The sequence below is a fragment of the Notothenia coriiceps genome, unplaced genomic scaffold (assembly GCF_000735185.1).
Source record: "Notothenia coriiceps isolate Sejong01 unplaced genomic scaffold, NC01 NC01_scaffold00035262, whole genome shotgun sequence".
In the NCBI taxonomy this organism is placed as follows: Eukaryota; Metazoa; Chordata; class Actinopteri; order Perciformes; family Nototheniidae; genus Notothenia; species Notothenia coriiceps.
In genome coordinates this window covers 455,362-473,886 of record NW_011367963.1, presented here as the reverse complement: position 1 = coordinate 473,886, position 18,525 = coordinate 455,362, and the positions used below count along the sequence as shown (strand labels likewise).

At 40.1% G+C, this 18,525-nt stretch overlaps 1 protein-coding gene across 22 annotated transcripts in view; it reads left to right on the top strand.

Annotated features, from left to right (window-relative positions):
- The window catches only part of LOC104962705 (protein tyrosine phosphatase receptor type D), a 201,740-nt gene that overhangs the window by 3,344 nt on the left and 179,871 nt on the right, over window positions 1-18,525 (top strand). For all 22 annotated transcript variants that reach the window (XM_010791191.1, XM_010791186.1, XM_010791184.1 and 19 more), the window contains exon 2: window positions 4,335-4,378. The gene's annotated coding sequence lies outside the window, so the exon portion shown is untranslated. The remainder of the gene's footprint in view (window positions 1-4,334; window positions 4,379-18,525) is intronic.

Here is an 18,525-nt window from a genome sequence, read left to right as displayed (position 1 = left end):
AAACACACACACACACACACACACACACACACACACACACACACACACACACACACACACCTCTAATGAAGTACACAATCTATTTGCATGTAGGGTAAACAAAAAAAGAGCACTTTGATTGATGGCTGCATTAGAAAGTCACCACTGACGCACACACACTTAAACACATACACCCACCTGCAGTGTTTACCCCTTCTTCATTGTATCTCCTTACATCTTTCATACTTGCACAAAGCTGAATGGCGTCACCACCCACCACACACGTACACACACACACTGCATCACACACACACACTGCATCACACACACACTGCATCACACACACACACACACACACACACACACACACACACACACACACACACACACACACACACACACACACACACACACACACACACACACACACACACACACACACACACACCTCCTCGCCATCTGTCTGTGCAGCGGCCCATGTCCCTGGCACTGGGAGCAGTTGGGAGCAGGAGAGTGAGAGAGAGAGAGAAAGTGTCTCTTGGCTCTGTAGTCTCACTTCCTGTTCCTCCTGCAGAGCTGTTGTCTATCAAACACTCTCACGACATCACACGACGGGCCCTCCCTGCCATCACACACATTTAGGTGATGCCATTTGGAGTAAAAAAAACATCTACTTCTCCCTCGCCTTATGAGCACCAGAGATGTGTTTCCAGTGATTTCACTCCACAGCTATGGGAGCTTATTTCAACTCAGCTCATTATCTACAGGACACACATTTCCTCGCAGATTCTAAAGCCCACAACTCAACAAGAGGAAAAATAAACATGCCTGATTAGCTTATGTATCAGGCGGTTCAAATTAATACCGCAGATGGCAGAATTACTCACCACTTCTTGGGAGGCAGATATATAAAGAAAGTGGGAGGGACAGAGCATATTCATGAGCTCTGTGACGGAGGCATCGCTGGAAGAATCTGGATGTTTATTCACGGATATTAGCACCTATCCTGAAGCTGCACTGGCTTCCTGATTATATTTACCAGCATGAGTTTATTGTAAATAAAAAATGCATACTGTATGAAACCAGGAGTCAGAGTGTCTGCACAACATAATGAGAAAAATCCACCAGGAATAAAAGGTGATTCTCTATCATCAAGATTCCCTTTTCTCTTTTCAGTGAGTTTTCATAAGCATGCATCTTTACAAAGAGCTTTGTAGGCAGCTTAAGTGATTTGAACACAAATGCATTCCCTCTCTCTCAGTCTCTTCCATTTAGACAGCGGGCGAAAGTGCCTTCATAACGCTGCTATATTCAAGCGGAGTGATAAGAAATGGCAGCTATCAGCAGGCGGTTTGGAAGCCGCATATAACAGTTATTGTGTGTGTGTATATAAAAATTGATTTATGTGGCCTATCACTTAGCAGGCGCAGTGTGTGGATGAATACGGGCTAATATAATATTATGGGAAGAGTGAGAGGGTTAAGGGAAGGGCCAGGAGCTGCCTCATGGTGAAAAAAGTATGATCAAAGTCCAGAGACATATCATTACAGCATGAAAGACACTTCAATATCTAAAGCAAGGTGAGACTGTCTATATTCTATTGGACACTGAATATGTATTTTAATTTCAAAATTATTCATGCTCCATGCATGTTGCACATTATTTTATAATGTTGTTATTATTATATTTGAGGTATGAAGGGGAAAGGGAACATATTTCATTCATTATATTAAAAAAGACACTTTATTTCTCAGAACTATATATATTATTATAATTATATATTCCCACCAGTAAATTATGATGGAAAAACAGAGGATTGCCTGTGGCGGATTTAAAAACACTACCAACATTTTACATAATTTTTGTTTTTGTTTCGCTGTACGAGACATTCTGCAACTCTCTCTCTGATTAAACAGTTTGTGAAAAGTACTTCTTTTATACATAATGCTAATTAAAACTCTTAATGTAAAAATGTGAAGGGAATCAGAGAGATCTTTCAGGGTTTCCTTTGCAGTCTTGAAAAACATATTTACTTTTTAGTAATGAATAGGGGTATGTCCTGCACATGTAATGCAGAAGAAGGAGCAGCCTGATGTTTACCCGCTGGCGCAGCGTTGATGCCATGTCCAGACTTGTAAATCAGGCCCATTGAGGTAGCATAATGCTGATGATTATGACAGCCAGTCACATGGGAGTGATAGAGGCACGCTGAGTTATGGGCTAGGGGAGGATGCCCAGAACTGAAGAGTCTCACAAATGGAGAAGCACTTCCACCGAAACACAAGTCCCAGATGGGACTAATTCTGCGTTTGGCGGCTGTGCCACCCAAATGAGTGCACATTAGCTGCTCCAAACCCACAGAATAGTGAAGTGTGTTTGTTTTTTCATCACACATCTCTGCCACTTCACTCTATTACTACGAGATAATATTTAAAAAAAACACAGAGACTGAATAAAAGAAAGTAATTTGAAAGTGTTGCACTGGCAGGGTTAACCCAATGCATGTTCATTCTTACTAAAGGATGTCCTGTTTGCATTGTGCTTCATTCAGTGCACTCCCCTCTAGAGATGAGCGATCATTCACTGGCATTGATCGTCAGCCATGATAATATAATCAGGCGTAAAGCCCGACAAGGCTGGCCCCCCCATAGATCAGAGCTGCTGACAGCAGAGCTATGCACAGGTCATAAACCCTCACCTTCGCTGTTTGACCCCGCATCAATTTGGCTCTTTCCAATATGAATGCAAATAACAATGCATTTTTAGTGACATGTTTATGGTTATCTCTGTATCTCCTCTCGCTCCGCCTGCTGCCCCTAAATGTGCTGATGTTAGCGAGCTAATGGGATTGAAAAAGGTAACCTATTGCTCACTAGTGGTCAGCTCGCCGCCCCCCCTCCCCAAAACATAAACAAAGCATCCGCGCATGCCCTTGCTTTCTCACACACACACCTACATGTCCTCCACCCCAGTCACTTGTGTATGCATTGAGCTGATAAGTACTGCGGTTCATTTTCCCCATGGCAAAGCACAGTAAAAAACTGGGGAGTAATAATTGCTTTGGGGGGGGGGGCGAGACGAGGATGGCTAAATATGCTTGATTGCCTCCTAAGCTTTGGTGCTGTGTAATGAAATATGGCTCCTGTAGACAGGAGCTCCCGTGCGATAGCTTTCTTGTCACTTTCTCACTTGCCTTTTTTTTATTTATTTTTTTACCCTTCGCTCCTCTGTTCTGGCATTTTCGTCTTTGCTCACCCATCGCCTTTGTTTCAGAATGGATTCCATCAAAGCTTGTGTTGCCATTGAACACTTATCTTAGCTATAATGTAATAATTACCGGGGCCAAATCCAGCATAATTGAGTATTCCTCGCCACATCAAAACGGCAGGCGTCCTAATATTCCTCTGTTCTACAATTTAATTTGTGGATTCATTAGCATGGACAGGGTGTATGGAGGGAAACCAGATAACAAGGAACTTAGCAAAAACACAACGCTGTTAATGAAGGGGTGAGGAAGCGGCCATAACCTCACCTGGGTAATTGTTTATCCTTTACATTAACATGTTTGGACCCTAGAACTCGAAATAAATGTCTACTAATATCCATAAAAACCTTTTAATGAAACCACATATCCAGTTTGCTTCCATTTAACAAACCAAATTCACGCAGAAAATTGAGCGTAAATTAGCACAAAGGAGACGCTTTTGGAGGCTACTGGGCTAGCCATCATGACATTCATAATCATCATCTCATTCGAAAGCCAAAGGCAAATTAAAGCTCACACACTGTTGCTAAAAAACGTTTCTCCTTAATTCATTTGTGTTGCTTCCACCCAAAGCACATTTCACCCTGTTGGTTACATGAGTAGCTAATCATTTACTAGAGTATTAGACCACAGGCTTGTATGGGCACAGAAGCATCTGCTAATGCATTTAGCCCATGAAAATCTTCCCCGCACATTAAATGCAAGCGTCTTTTTTCCTGCTCTCTTTCGCCTCCACAATTACTCACAAGCCCAATTTGCTGCTGCTTAAAATAAAATGTAATTACACTTGTTTTCATTATAATTCACAAAGCCAATCGATAACTGTGGTGAACTCATTCTCTGCTGCACATGCTATTCTCTGTCCTTTCAATTGTTTGCCAAACCAGTATCCTGTAAGTCCTAACTTGTTTTGTAGCTAAATATCTAATTATTGAACAGGTTTAGGAGAAATACTGAACAGTAAACTTCATTGGTGTTTTATTTCCATTAAGTAATTATTGCTGTTTGTAATAAATGTACAATATTCCTTCCAAATAGAGGGTCTGATTCATCCCTGCCTTGTTTTTTTCTATCTTTCTCCTTCCTGCAGTTCTCTTTCCTGAGACATCACCCACAGGATGAGGCCTGCGGCAGGTAAGACACTGAAAGAATATTTGATAAGCGTAGGACAAGAATGTTCTGACCTCTGTTTTGCATCACTCCCCATTTGCTGAAATGCTAAACTTGAAGGGGCGATCCCATGCTGTGTGTCTTCATGTTTTGCAAATGTATAAGCCCAGGGGCTCCAGCTGGCCATGTGTCCAAATATCCATCTTTGTTTTAATTTGATATATTGAGTGTCAGCACAGGACAGAGGATATGTCAAGCGATATCAAATCAAGCGCTAAGCTAAATCTCGACTGCAGCTCCATCCCTCCATCTCCTGAAAGAAGATTGTAGGGGGGGGGGTGGGGGGGGACTGACTATATCTGGCAACCTAAACCTTTTTAAAGTGACAGAGAGAGTGTGGCAGACTGACTGGCACTGATGGGCCCAGACGAGGAGTGTGGATGCTGCACTGCCCGGCCTCACAAGCCTGATTGATAGAGTGTGATGAGACTGTCACTGAGCAAGGAGAGCAGCGGGGAGATAGAGAGATGGGGGGAATGGGCTGACCAGGGAAGGGAGATAGAGGGAAATAAATTTGAGAACATGTGAAGGATGAAGTGGGGAAATACGTTTTGGACACATGAAGGATGGAAAGGGGGAGGGGGGGGGGGTCACTGCAGAGATGTGAGATACTGGACGGCTGAAGGGCTCACCTATATGCAAGTTCAGTTTGAGACTGATTGAGTTGATATAGTGTGGTAGCAGCAAACATTTCTAACAACATGATGTCATACAAATTGAAATCCTGAAGCTATCATATTTAAACTTATAGTTGCACTTTATTATTAGGATTGATCAATTCAAATTCCAACAATATTATACATCTTTTCAAACTGAAGTCAAACTGAAATTTTCAAATATGACCCTAACTTCCATTCAACTTCCTTGGCTAACTTGAACTGATGAAAGAAACCTCAACTGTGCAAACTGCAGCAACTTAACGACCAATGTACAGTATACAGACATAAATAGTAAGTAAATGTTGTTAATGTAACTATAACTTAAAGCATTAGATGCATTTTGTTTCCTTATCTTAAATCAGTCCCCTTGTACATCTACTCCAAACAAAACCTCCACGTAAATACAAAATTAAACAACTACTTCATTTTCTTATTACTAAAACATAAACGCAAAAGAAACAAGCTTAAAATATAAATAGTCGGTTTAGAAGTGAATATTGGCAACAATGAATACTAGAACATGTCACCTGATGGACCTAAAAAATGCATTGTCCATATTGTTATATATAAGTTATTCAGCTGCATCTCTTTTGATCTCCTATATTTGTATTCCCTATACATACATGTGAAAGTCATAAATAGTTCCCTTGCTTGTGTATCGCTCCATCAGCACCTGCTCCGGACACATTATTAGATCTTGTGGACACATGGCGTCCTGGCAGTGAAAACCGGCCGAGCTAAATCCCTGCTCTGGGAATTCCACAGTTAGTGATTTCAGACTCAATAAAGCCTCCATGTTTTACTTTTATCCTTGCCTGAGGAAAGAAGGCTGACTCACTACAACGCCAACGTTATTATTAGTGCCTCACATGTGTGGAGGAAGCTGTGTGAAAGACAGAGAGGGAGTGAATGCAGAAGCAGCATGAGGAGCTCTTATCTGCCGCCTGCCAAGCCCTGACCAGGGCCCTGACTCCCCCCCACCCCCCCCACTTCCCTCTCTGACGGGGCTCCCCACCAGTCTGCTGAAGGAAAGGCGGCCAGGTGAAATGAGCAATTCCCATTCAGGGACAGGAGCGGCACACACACTCGCCCTGTGAAATGGCTGCTCACTTTGGCAGATCAATGCACTCCCTTTCCCTGCACACTGCCACTGAGTGATAGCCAGGAAGAAAAAGAGGGGAGAACCAGTGTGTGTGTGTGTGTGTGTGTGTGTGTGTGTGTGTGTGTGTGTGTGTGTGTGTGTGTGTGTGTGTGTGTGTGTGTGTGTGTGTGTGAGATAGTGTGTGGTATTGTGTTGAGAAGCAAGAGCACTTTTGTTGGACACTGAGTTGTGTGGGAGCGAAGAGTGATGCTCCTATATTTGGTGCTGTAGAAAGGAGTGTCTTAGTCAGTATCAATATAACTTATGTACATAATTATCTTGCTCCCGCTCATGCGATAGCACTTGTTGCAGGACAAAACCGGGTGTACCATTGCCATTGTTGCAAATATTACCAAAAATATCTATATACTTGTATATGACTGCAGACTCAGTCATTTCTTCTATATGAGAGCCTAGAATTCATATCCCAGCCCACCGGCATAATGAGAAGTTCATCCACTGAACGGAAACTATTTGCAGATATGAAATAGTAGGAATATTTAAAAGCTAGTATGCCAAATGAATTCCATATGCGTCCATTGATGAAGTCCGCACTGTACGCATTTAGGCATAGTTCTAACGAATCATGGAATATGCATAATCTAGCTAATTTTCATCACAATAACCACACAGATGTCTGGTTTAAGTGAATAGCTCTTTGAAATATGATTTTTCTACATTCAATAACTGCATTTCGATGAACATGATGCTGGTATATCAGGGTATAATTAGCAAAAGTATATAATGACATATTTATTTATCATATGCACACTCCTAACATGTGTCAAAGTATGATACATGGTTGTCAAACTCAATTTCATTGCGGGCCACATTAGCATTATGGTTGCACTCAAAGGGCCGGTTGTAACTATATAAATATATATATAAAATAATGTATTATATTACATTATTGCCTCTGAATTGGATTATTATCGGATAGGTAATAACTAACTACGTTTGAAAGCAGAAGTCCAGGGCAAATAATTGCAAGTCTCTTCAGTGGCATGTCACAAAACGAGATGCATTGTGGGACATGTAGTTTATGGGCAACCTGCTTCTGTAAAGGTGCATGTAACCGTATTATAAACGTATTATATTCTTTGCAAGCTCTTGCGGGCCACATAACATGAAGTCGCGGGCCGGATTTGGCCCCCGGGCCTTGAGTTTGACACCCCTGTTCTATAGGATCTCTGGTGTTATTCCTGAAAATAAATATTACATGTGAAGTTTCAGAAGACCTATTATTATTTGATATTATCTCAATATGCATTATCCAGATATGTAAAAAAAATGTAATCACTGAGAATATGAGTCATATACATTGTTTTGACATTTCCAATATAAAAGCCATAAATACACACACAGTCATAACAGGGCTTATTATAAAGCATGCACATTGGTGTTGTGTATATTCTGCAATCTTAGTTACTACTTACTACTATTTCTATTCTTCAAATTACTTTTAGATCATTTTTCAATTCAAAATCTAACCAAGGTCTTAACTGCTTCCGATACATCATAACCCAAATCCTTTTGTTTTCTATTGGGTACTCTATTTATGAGAGTCTCCAACCGGATAACCAAATAATGATCCTAAAATGATCTTTAAAGGTGGGGTAGGTAATTTTGGAGAAACCAGCTCGAGTGCGATAGAATTTGAAAATACACAGCCGGAAGAAATCTGCCACTTCCTTACAGAGCCCCTAAGTTTGTGCACAGATGGAAGGCTGACAGGCAGGTAGGCCATCCAGTCAGCCGGGCCGGCTCAGATGATTGGTCATGCTTTTTACAGTACCACGCCTTCCACAGATACATTTTTTAATGTATTTTTTGTCAAAGCACTTAAGATATTCATTGCTATCAGGATGTTAAGAGCATTCCATGGAATATAACAAAAAGTGTATTTCGAGCCGGTTTCTCAAACTTACTTACCCCACCTTTAACTAAAGTGTAAGGAGCTGCATCATAAAGTATAAGTCCAGAACAACATTGGGTCTTATCCTCACAATCTGACAAGTCCTGATTAGGTCATATTTTCTACACTCTCTAAATGTAATCTCACATTGACAACGTAAAGAATCAATAAACCAATATCACTAAAACTCCTATAGAAATGCCATTATTTGGGATCATATGCTGATGTTTTGGTGCTGATAGTGTTCCTGCAAGCATATCAAACAGCTGTGCACCTGAGTGCAGGAGAAGAAGAACATGTATAAGAAAATGAAATCACCTCCCTCCCTTTGGAAATCCTAAATGAGAGATCGTTACTGAGCAATCGAGACCTCTTCAGATTCATTAGACCTATGCAGACTCAAAATGGAGTACTAAACACACTGCAGAAATGCAAAGCCTTAATGAAGGAGCAATGAATTATGGATCCCATTTGAATAAGGAGGTAAAGAAGCACTTGACCTGAAGCTACATTTAATTCAGTATATATTATAAGAAGAGGTCTTATACAGACTTGTCATATTTACAGCTGGAGTCTTAACCTTTATAACACATACTCTAACAATAGGAAATTCAATAGTTTAACTATTTAACTTTACAAGCTTATGAAACATTACACAATTCAAATATAAACCTCACTGACATATGCCTAAAATGAATGACTCTTCCTGACATTTAGAATGCTTTGACAGGAAACCTATACGTCATGATGCTGACTTAATATTATAGAGTATATATATTTAATGATCAGTTTTGGAAGGGGATGGGAGAGAAACTCCTTCTGGAGGGAACTTACAGACCATTTACATGCACACAAACCTTATCACACACTATAGGGAAGGGGGCACCTAAAAAAGCAGAATTTAAGATAATTCTTTACAAGTGAAAGTCCTGATTTACATTTTTACTTTAAAAAGGTAAGTACCAAAGTATCAGGATCATAATGTTCACTAAGTACAAAAGCAGTACTCAAAGTACTCATTATGCAAAATGGATCTTTTTAGTATATTTTTTTTACTATTATGTTTTTTTACATGCAGAGCATTTTAGTATGGCAGCTTGTCAATGTTGACTCAACTAAGGTACAATAAATACTCTGTCAATTAGTAGTCCATCACTGTTAGTGACAAATGTGGAACATAACTTAACTCAATCATTATTCAGATAACTCCCCTATTGCAAAATTATGGTTACAATCTAAATTTGTAAACAATATTTTTCTTTTATTCTAAAAGGTAATCCGTCATATTTATCTTTCTGTATTCAAACCTCAACGTTGATGCAACCCGAGCTGAAAATAAAAGTCAGATATGCAGACATGACAGCAATAAAGCGCACTTGATTACATGCTTGAGCTTAAGAACAAGGAGACAGAAGAAAATAAAAATACAAAAGCGCCAAGCCTCTCAGCTTTGATTGCTCCAAACTTTTGTAAGTTAGAGAGTCCTGTTTGTGTGCAGAGGCAGGTGGAGGAGGGCTGCATCTTTGTCATCAGCTGTCAAGGCAGTAATGAACAGTGTTTACTACTAATGCAATGCACTGCCACATTTCAGGGTGTGAAATGTCAGAGTGTCCATTTTCTCCAAGCTACTCTCAAGCAACACTGTCAAGGCTTGGGCTGTAAACAAAAGGAAAGGAGAGGCAAGACAGCAACACAGAGCTTTCTCCATTTCACCCATTACAGTCAGAGTGAGTGTGGAGAATGTCAGTTTAGAAAAATAGAGAGGCCTGCAAAGGGAGAAATAGTGAAATCCATTTGGCAGACACATAATGATAGGTGTTAAACAAAACGGAGGGGAGGGAGGCAGCAGAGGCTGAGAGAGGCACGAAGACACAGGAGGACAGACAGACAGACATACAGGCAGGCTGAGAGACACCTGCTGTTGCATCACCTGCTGTAATAACAGTGTTGACATTCAAATAGAAAGCTCTGACAATGGGAGCAGGCTGAGGCAGCACCCAGTATGCAAATACAAAGAACACATCAGGAAATATTAGCTAGCGTCAGGACTTTTCACTGCAAGCATTGACAACCACTTGACCCTCTGGCATCCCAGAAGTGCTCCAGTATTATATATAAATATATATATATATATATATGTGTGTGTGTGCGTGCAGGCAAGCACTGATGACACATTAAATTAGCTAATTTGCTACTTAAGATTCTGAATAGAAGTATATTTCCTTGTTTATACTGCATATGAACATAGAGTGTATGTGTGAATAGTTAAACTGCTGCTGTAGGCTTTGTATTCCTTGATTGGCATTTCAATTCCCCTCACAGCGCCACCCCTTCATTCTTGCTGTCATGCTATCTTGAATACCCAGGTTAAACATAATTCAAAAACAGAAAGGATCATTAGTCGGCAAATTCGTTCTTGACTCTCTGTTTCATGCACCCCACATGGCCCCGAAGGACCGATCAATCACGATCAGATTCAGCTGATATCACATTCACCATTGCACATATTTCTTTCCCTTTCAAGTGCTCAGCAGTCTTTAGTATCAATGCAGACCTACGGTGATTAGAGTAGAAACTTTTCATGTCTAAACTCGGTAGGATTTGAAGGACTGCAGACATCAGCAGATCCTCGCTGATGCACAGGTCAATAACTATTATAGTAAAAGCAATAGTCAATACTGTGCTCTCACATTACCAGCTCTGGATGTGGTTGCTTTCAAAAGCTTTTGTCCCTTGCACAGCACCATGATGAAACATGTGATGGTTTAACAGCACGTTACTGTTAGTTGTGTTGGATGCTTTTTCTTGTATTATATGAGTGCAAATAAAAAAGATTGGACAACAAGAGAAGAGCTTCACTTCTCAAGTATACACAGAATAAACAGTTTGATGGCCGGCTGCATCAAAGTCTAGATTTATTGGGTGTTTGCCATCAATGCTCTTTGAGTGTAGGCTTTCCAAAATACTACTACCACTTTAAATCACCGCCAAAAACCCACCTTTATTGACTTGCATTTATGTAATCATAAATTGGTCCTGACTTCTTTCTTAATGCACCACTCTTATTTTATGTCAACTCTACTTGCTGCTACCTCTCATGGATGGGACATTGAAAAAACAGTGTGCAAAACAATGGCAGTATATTTCTGTAATCCCTGCACATATTTTTCAACCACACTGAAGCAAAAATATTAAACAAATGAGACCCTAATTTTCAAGGCACTTCATATGATTAATCTCTCAAATGTTCTGAACTCTCTTCTGAGGTATGAAAACATTCATTACATTTGAAATTACGTTTTAAATGTCACGTGTGCTCATTTTTACAGCAGGTGATACATTGAATAGCGTTTTTTCATATCGGCATATTGAAAAATCCTACATTTGACTTAACTTACACAAACAATCCTAATTGGAATATAGTTAATTTAAAATATGCCGTGTATAAGGCAAATAACATCATCATTGAATCTCTGATTTAGAAGATACCACTATGAAAGTAGACACGGAGACACGGTTAGTGCATTAATATTAAGATACAATTATTGCCATTGTGCTTGACATGTGTTAAATATCAGCCATACGTGGAGGGAGATTATTAAAAAGAACAAGACTGTAGAATTGAATATGTGAATGTGTTCAACAAAGGAAAGAGAAAGAAAGGGAATGTTCTGAATATACAAGGGAGCAAAGGAGGGCAGACAAGCTTCAGCGCCTTCAAAGTTTTCTACGGGAAATGAGATTTGGAATATGACAGAGCTCGTAATATCCTTACGCACAGCTTCCCAGCGTGTATGCTAATGCCCTGTCCTGACCAGTAATACACAACAGGGAAAGAGGGCTAAATAAAATGAAGGAGGAAGCACTGAAATATAATTTGGAATGCCTATAACGACTCCAGTATCAGCCGTCTTGGATCTGTACTTCTTCATTCGGATGTTCTCATTTGTATCCGCACCTGTGTCATTCACAGCCTTACGTCTTAACCTAATTTCATGCTCTGCTGCTTTGGATGGATGGCTCTGCTGTAACATGTACACTGAAGGCAGGAGAGAGAGTACATGAGTGTGTGTGTGTGTGTGTGTGTGTGTGTGTGTGTGTGTGTGTGTGTGTGTGTGTGTGTGTGTGTGTGTGTGTGTGTGTGTGTGTGTGTGAATGTGCACTCGCACAATTGTGGAAGGGGGGGGGGGCACTGCTACAATAGCAGAGAGATTGTATTCACTGCCAGATATTAACCTTTCAACCTTGTACTTTTCTGTTAACAAAAATACATGAAGCTCCTCGAGACAGCTGTCAGCGAACCCATGTTTTACAGAATGATCAGAGCTCAAGTGATTGTTCGTAATTAAATTAATAGACTGCTAGAAAAATACAAGTAAAAAGCGAGAAATTATATTCTGCATAATTTGGTAACAGCAAAGGGTATTGTATTGCCTTTCATGATCTGCACGTTAAGCTGTGAACACAATAAGATCAATAGGAAAAAATAACATTGTGCACATTTTATATAAAGCACACATGAAATGACAATCAAGAAAATGCGTAAATATACAACCGACTCAGTGTTATTATTTCCAATTGATACGACTACAACGTGCTTTAAAAAGTCCCTATCATGCTTTTTGTTGTTTTTCAATTTCCTTTTTATATCGATTTCTGTGCAAGTAAATGGTCTGCAAAAAAGTTCCCTCCAGAGAGAGTTTCAATCCCACACAGTCCTCCCCTTTGCCCCTACGTCACAGTAGAGGCACACAATGCTAATATGAACCTAAACATTAGCATAGTATGGCCTCTTTAAAAGCTTTGTACAGCATAATGCCCTGTAACCTGTTTTAGTCAGTTGAATTGCTCAGTATTTTCGTTAGCAGAGTGTCAGCAGTGCCCTTTTACTTTGCCAGAATACCTTCTGGTGTAATAGCTTATTTAGCCAAACCAGGCATGACACCAATTATACTGGAGGGAAATCGATTGCAACAAAGCACTCTGCTTGGACAAACAATAAAATGATCAAAGTGACTGGATGTTTTACTTGTGACAAGCAGCTAAATTAAAGTAAAATACATTTTTAGCCCAGTCAAAATCTGCTAGAGTATTATACTAGCATGACATAAATAGACAAATGCAAAAACTGACAGAAAAAAAGCAACAAAGAAGATAAGGACGTAAACGGCTTTTGCAATTTGCTGCAACAACAAAAACATGATTAAGGCCCAATCGCATCCCTTTATTGCACATTTTCTTTTGCACTGATTCCAACAGAATTTGACTTAATTGCTTTTCCATACAATTGATAAAGTTGGGGACATCAATGAACTGTGGCTTGAAATGCAGATTAATGTCTAGTGTCCAGGCTCCTCAAATGTTTATTCTTCAATCAAAACGCTTTTGCAAGAGAACATTATAAGAAATGTCATGATGGAATAAAAACAACTTTCATTTCTACTTTTTAATACAAATATCTTTTAATGCACTTCCATGATTTAAGTGTTGCAATATTAGCCATTACATGTAGATGATTTTGTACGCCACGCTGTGTAGTGATTTTGTCCTTTGTAATTCGGGGACACTATATAAACAGAGAAAATACACAACTATATGCTAATTAAACTGTAACCTTTGTGTGACGTACTGACGGACCACTACCGCTGTGTTTCATTATCTCTCACCTTGCCTTCATTTTCTGAGTTGTCATACATGTGAATGTTAAGGTTCAGAAGGGAAAGAAGCAGCGAGGCACACAGTGTGCACTAAGCTTATTTTAATTACTGTAGTATCTCACTGCTGCTGTGATGGTAGAGTCCTCACTGAATGTACAGTACTGTGAAAGATATTAAAATCATAATGAATATGCTAATTACCCTTTTTTCATATTCAGAATCCTTCAATGGTTTTATATTCTTGGGACAATAGCAACCTTTTATGTAAGCTATAATAAGTGCATGTAATTACTGGTATTATAATAATGTGGGTGTGTGTCACAATACAGTAGTCCTTTGAGCTGAAATAAGCCACAGATCTGAAGTATTATTATAATATGTAAATCATAACTCATAACGGACATCTAGAAAGTTGTGGTTTTTGTCCAGTCTCGTTGTCAATCTTGACTCTTGATAGATCCCTCACATGTCAGGAGCATTTCCTTCAGCCCGCTGTGACTGTCAGGCTCTACAGACCATGAAAGCTGTATACGTGCTGCCGAAATTACCTCATCGCAGAAAGGCACAGTCCCATATTGGCGTGGTGACAACTATCCCATCGAAAGACACTACGAGAGCCCACTTACACTTTTAGGCAGGTCTGTGCCAACCGATATAGTGGGAACTATTTCACATTCTCAGGCAGAACCATAAAATAAATCAATTTTACAGTATGTGGGATTTGGTTGAGCATGAACTATCAGGTTAATGGTGTCCGGGACTTGCGGTAGGTTAAATCATAGATGATGATGATGTGTTTTGGGCAATAAGGTACCCACAAAATACTAGAATCAGAATCACCACAGTAAATCTGTGTGGAGGATTTGGTTTTATAATCTGTCTCCTGTCTTGAGAAGAGGTGTCTGAGGCGGGAGCCAACCCAACTCTCTGTGGTACAATTACAGAAGTGAACTGCAGTCACTTAGCTCGCTAATACACGGTGTGATATTAATTACTGTTTGTAAACAATGCACTTTGCAGAGATTATTGCATGCACTCGGCGTCCTCCATTTGTGTTTGGTAATTCTCACAAGTGATTAAGTGGTGAAGCTAGGACAGCTGTTCAAAATGAGTTCATTGGCATGTTTAATTAATTGCACTTGAGATAATTATTCAATCATTACTTTGATTAATTTTCTGCATCCCAGATAATGCATCAAACGTCTGGATGATTTTAATAGTTCCGAAAGCGTGAGAAGATCAAGGCTAACTGTCTTTGGGATCTAACATTTGCTTTGAGGAGAAAGTAATGTCAGCTGACCGTGAAAGTAATGTATAAATATGGCAGCAAGTGTAGTAAAAACACTCACTCAGGTTGACCTCACACCTGTCAAGGCTGCGTGTTTTCCTTGTTTCCAACACATCAAAACACCCCGTCACTGCTCACTTCAACGTCTGAGTCGATTCAGTCTGTTTTACGTTTGAAACATGCTTCTTCTTCAGCCCCTCAGAAACGCAGGGTAGTGGCAACATTCAACTGGAGGAAAGCCAGACAAATCGTTTGTGAGAGATCTTGTCAAACAGATTAATTCCCACCCTGGGCCTCGGGGTTCTGGGCCGTTTTGCTGTCATGCTGCTTTGCCAGGCTCCCTCTTGATAATACCCCAAAGATAAAATTAATTGTGCAGGGAGATGTGGGATGGGGAGTATCTAAAAGGACCTTGAGCAACACATGAAGCTCTCTTTTTCTCTCTGCTACTCTGCATTTGAAAACACAGAAACAATCAAACCGTCAGAAGCATGACACATTGCTCCAACGTTCACCAACTTTGTTAGGAAGTTTCTGGAAGGGGGAAGTCCTCCGGGAGATGTGAATGGACAGATTCAACCCTATTGAGATATCCTTGTCTAAGAATGTCTATGTTCAAATGACCATCAAAGTGGAATCACTTGTTTCATCAGCAGTTTACACAGAGGGCTGGCACACCAATGTTTGTCTACAACAGTCTGTTTGTATATCTGCAAGTTCATTTTCCTCTCACCTTTGACAATAACAGTCAGGCATAGCTAAATGCCTGTATCGCAATGATACTAATGATATAAACAACAGTGGATCTGCAGGTAGTTGGTCATAAAATAAGTATTGGACATTCTATTTAGATCTGAAGATGATGAGCAACATGAATGTGTGCAGCAGAGCTCAAGACAATCTAGTTAACAACGTTTGAAACATAACAAAATACATTTGAATGTCAAGGCGACACTAGAGGAAAACTTAAGAGGATAATCAAAACTAATAGGATTCATCGTCTGGAAAACGTGCCGTTTACCAATATTGTATACCAACAAATATGATTGTCAATTTTTTTTTGTGGTTTAAGAGAAAAAGACAAGGGAGTCATTAGGATTCATATATGTGGAAAACTTCATGAGATATTTCCTCCTTACCTCTAGGGTAGCTAAACACTTTCTCCTGGAAAAACTAGCGGTAACATGCAGTCACTCTAAGTAGAGGAGACCTTTCCCACACACTGTGTTGTCAACACAACAGCTCAAAACGTTAGCTCACAAGTGGTACTCCTGCTGTGACTTTATGTAAGCGTGTAACATCACTGTCTTTCATCACTGCCGGCCTTCAAAAGAGACTGAAACTTCCATAGAGAGCAAAGCAGAAGAGATAGTGGCAGTTGGACATATCCTCCAATAGCCCCTTGGCACATGACTTGCCCTCGTCACCTACACTGGCAGATGGTTACAAATGGGCCTGTATTTGCTGCTGAGAAACACTGTGGACAGGCAGCCAATGTGCAGCCTAAGGAGATCCATGTGTGCATGGGTATAAGTACTGTATTGGTTGTAATACCAGAGCTTAAAATAGTGTTTTGTCAACTCCCTTTTTTGCTATGTCAATGCAGACTCGAGAAACTTGGCTGCTGAGTTATTATTTGTATTTAGCAGACTGTCAGACTGTCAAGATTCATGATGCTGTATGAATAAGAGATGAGATATTTGACATGTTTGTTGGTTGAGAATGAAGTGTAGTCCAAGAATGTTGTGCCAATAGTTCTTGTAAATAGTATAATGTTTGTCATTTTTCCTGGATATGCATTTGGATCTCATTTTAGTGGCTGTTTGAACAAATAGTCAATGGTACATGAGCTACTCGCTGGGCACTGACAGTTTTGAGCTCCAGTAGTTCCCCACTGTCACAATGTCCCAGTGGTGTCCTCCTTTTGGATCTAGAGATATCCTTCAGCAGAGCTCATCCTGACGCTGCAGTGTCACTCAGACAGGCAGTGAGGAAGGACGACCAGGAATGAGAGCTCAGAGCAGGTAGAAACTATCGACAGGACGCTGGGGAGCAATTATGATTAAAAACCCAAGGGCTCGCTAAAAGAAACATCGTTAAGTCTTTTGGAAACAAAGCTCCGACCCCTGTTAAGAGATTTTTGCTGGTTAGCCAGTCACAAAAGCAAATCTGAAGCTCCACTGGTGACGGATAAATCAAACAAAAAACGACGGGAGTTGTCAAATTCAAGAGTTTAGCTTAAAGTCGATTAATCTTTATGTCATTTTCGTGAATCTGTGCAACAGTACGTGTAGTGATGTGATTAACAAGCTAACCTTTTGCAAGCATTTTAACTCCTCAGCGTTTGTATTTTCAAGCCTATGAAAATCCAACAGAAAAAAAATGAAATAGCTGACACGCACCACATCACTCTGTATAAAATACCTGCAAATGATCGAGGCAGACTGATAATGGTTTGGGAGAGGACTCGGCTTGCTGCCCTGTGACAGACATTTCCAATTAAGAAGGGTAAATAACCTGAGATTCATCTATTTCACCCTGTCCTGAAATGTATCAGCCAATCGTGTTTTAAATCCGCTCACCCCTGACATGGTAATATCGCAGTTTTGAATTTCCAAGGCAAAGATAAATACAGTTTCCTCACACTTCTATTTAAATCTCCCTATCTGCATCAGAGCTATCATGAAGCAAAGGTGTGGGGACATAGTAGTGATTATGGTACATCAACTTGATTTGAGCAGGAGGTGGGACTGAGTTTGAAGAACTGCTGGATATGACTTTGTGTTTAAACAGAATATCGTCACAGGCAGGAACAGGATTCAACGCCATAACTTCTACTTGTAACTGCCATTATGAGCTATATGTAGAGCAGGCTTAAAGTACAATCCTTGAGTACATAACATTCACCACTAGGAATGCAAGAGAATGGTGCTTGTGACATGAAAAAGTGTTTAATTTACCTGAATGGAATAGTGAAAACATCACTGTGATAGCAACAAAACAACTCATACAGCCAAAGTTTTTTGTTTAGAAGCCAAACAAAACCCCAAGACTTTTACATTATTGAGTTTTCCAAAATGGCCTTGCCCAACCATGACCTGAATCTGGCTCAGCTGCAGCCACAGACTAATGCTGCAGGTGTGATGGATGTTCTGCCTCTGGCCTAAAGCTTGCCCAACTGCTAATAACTGGAGCTGATGCCATGCCTGCATCCACCACAATACAGCCAAATGTCAACCTTTGGCGTGAGAATTCCAACAAAGCTGCAATCGGCGGTTCCTCTTTTGCTTAACTGCAGCTAACATTAACATAATGCAGCATCATGATAGTGTGGAGCATCCAAGGAAAAAAAAGTCTTTCTTTTTTTGGTAAATAAAGTGACATGACTCATTAATGTGATGAATGACTATGCAATTCCCCAGGACCTCAGCATCAAGGCCCCCCCCCCCCC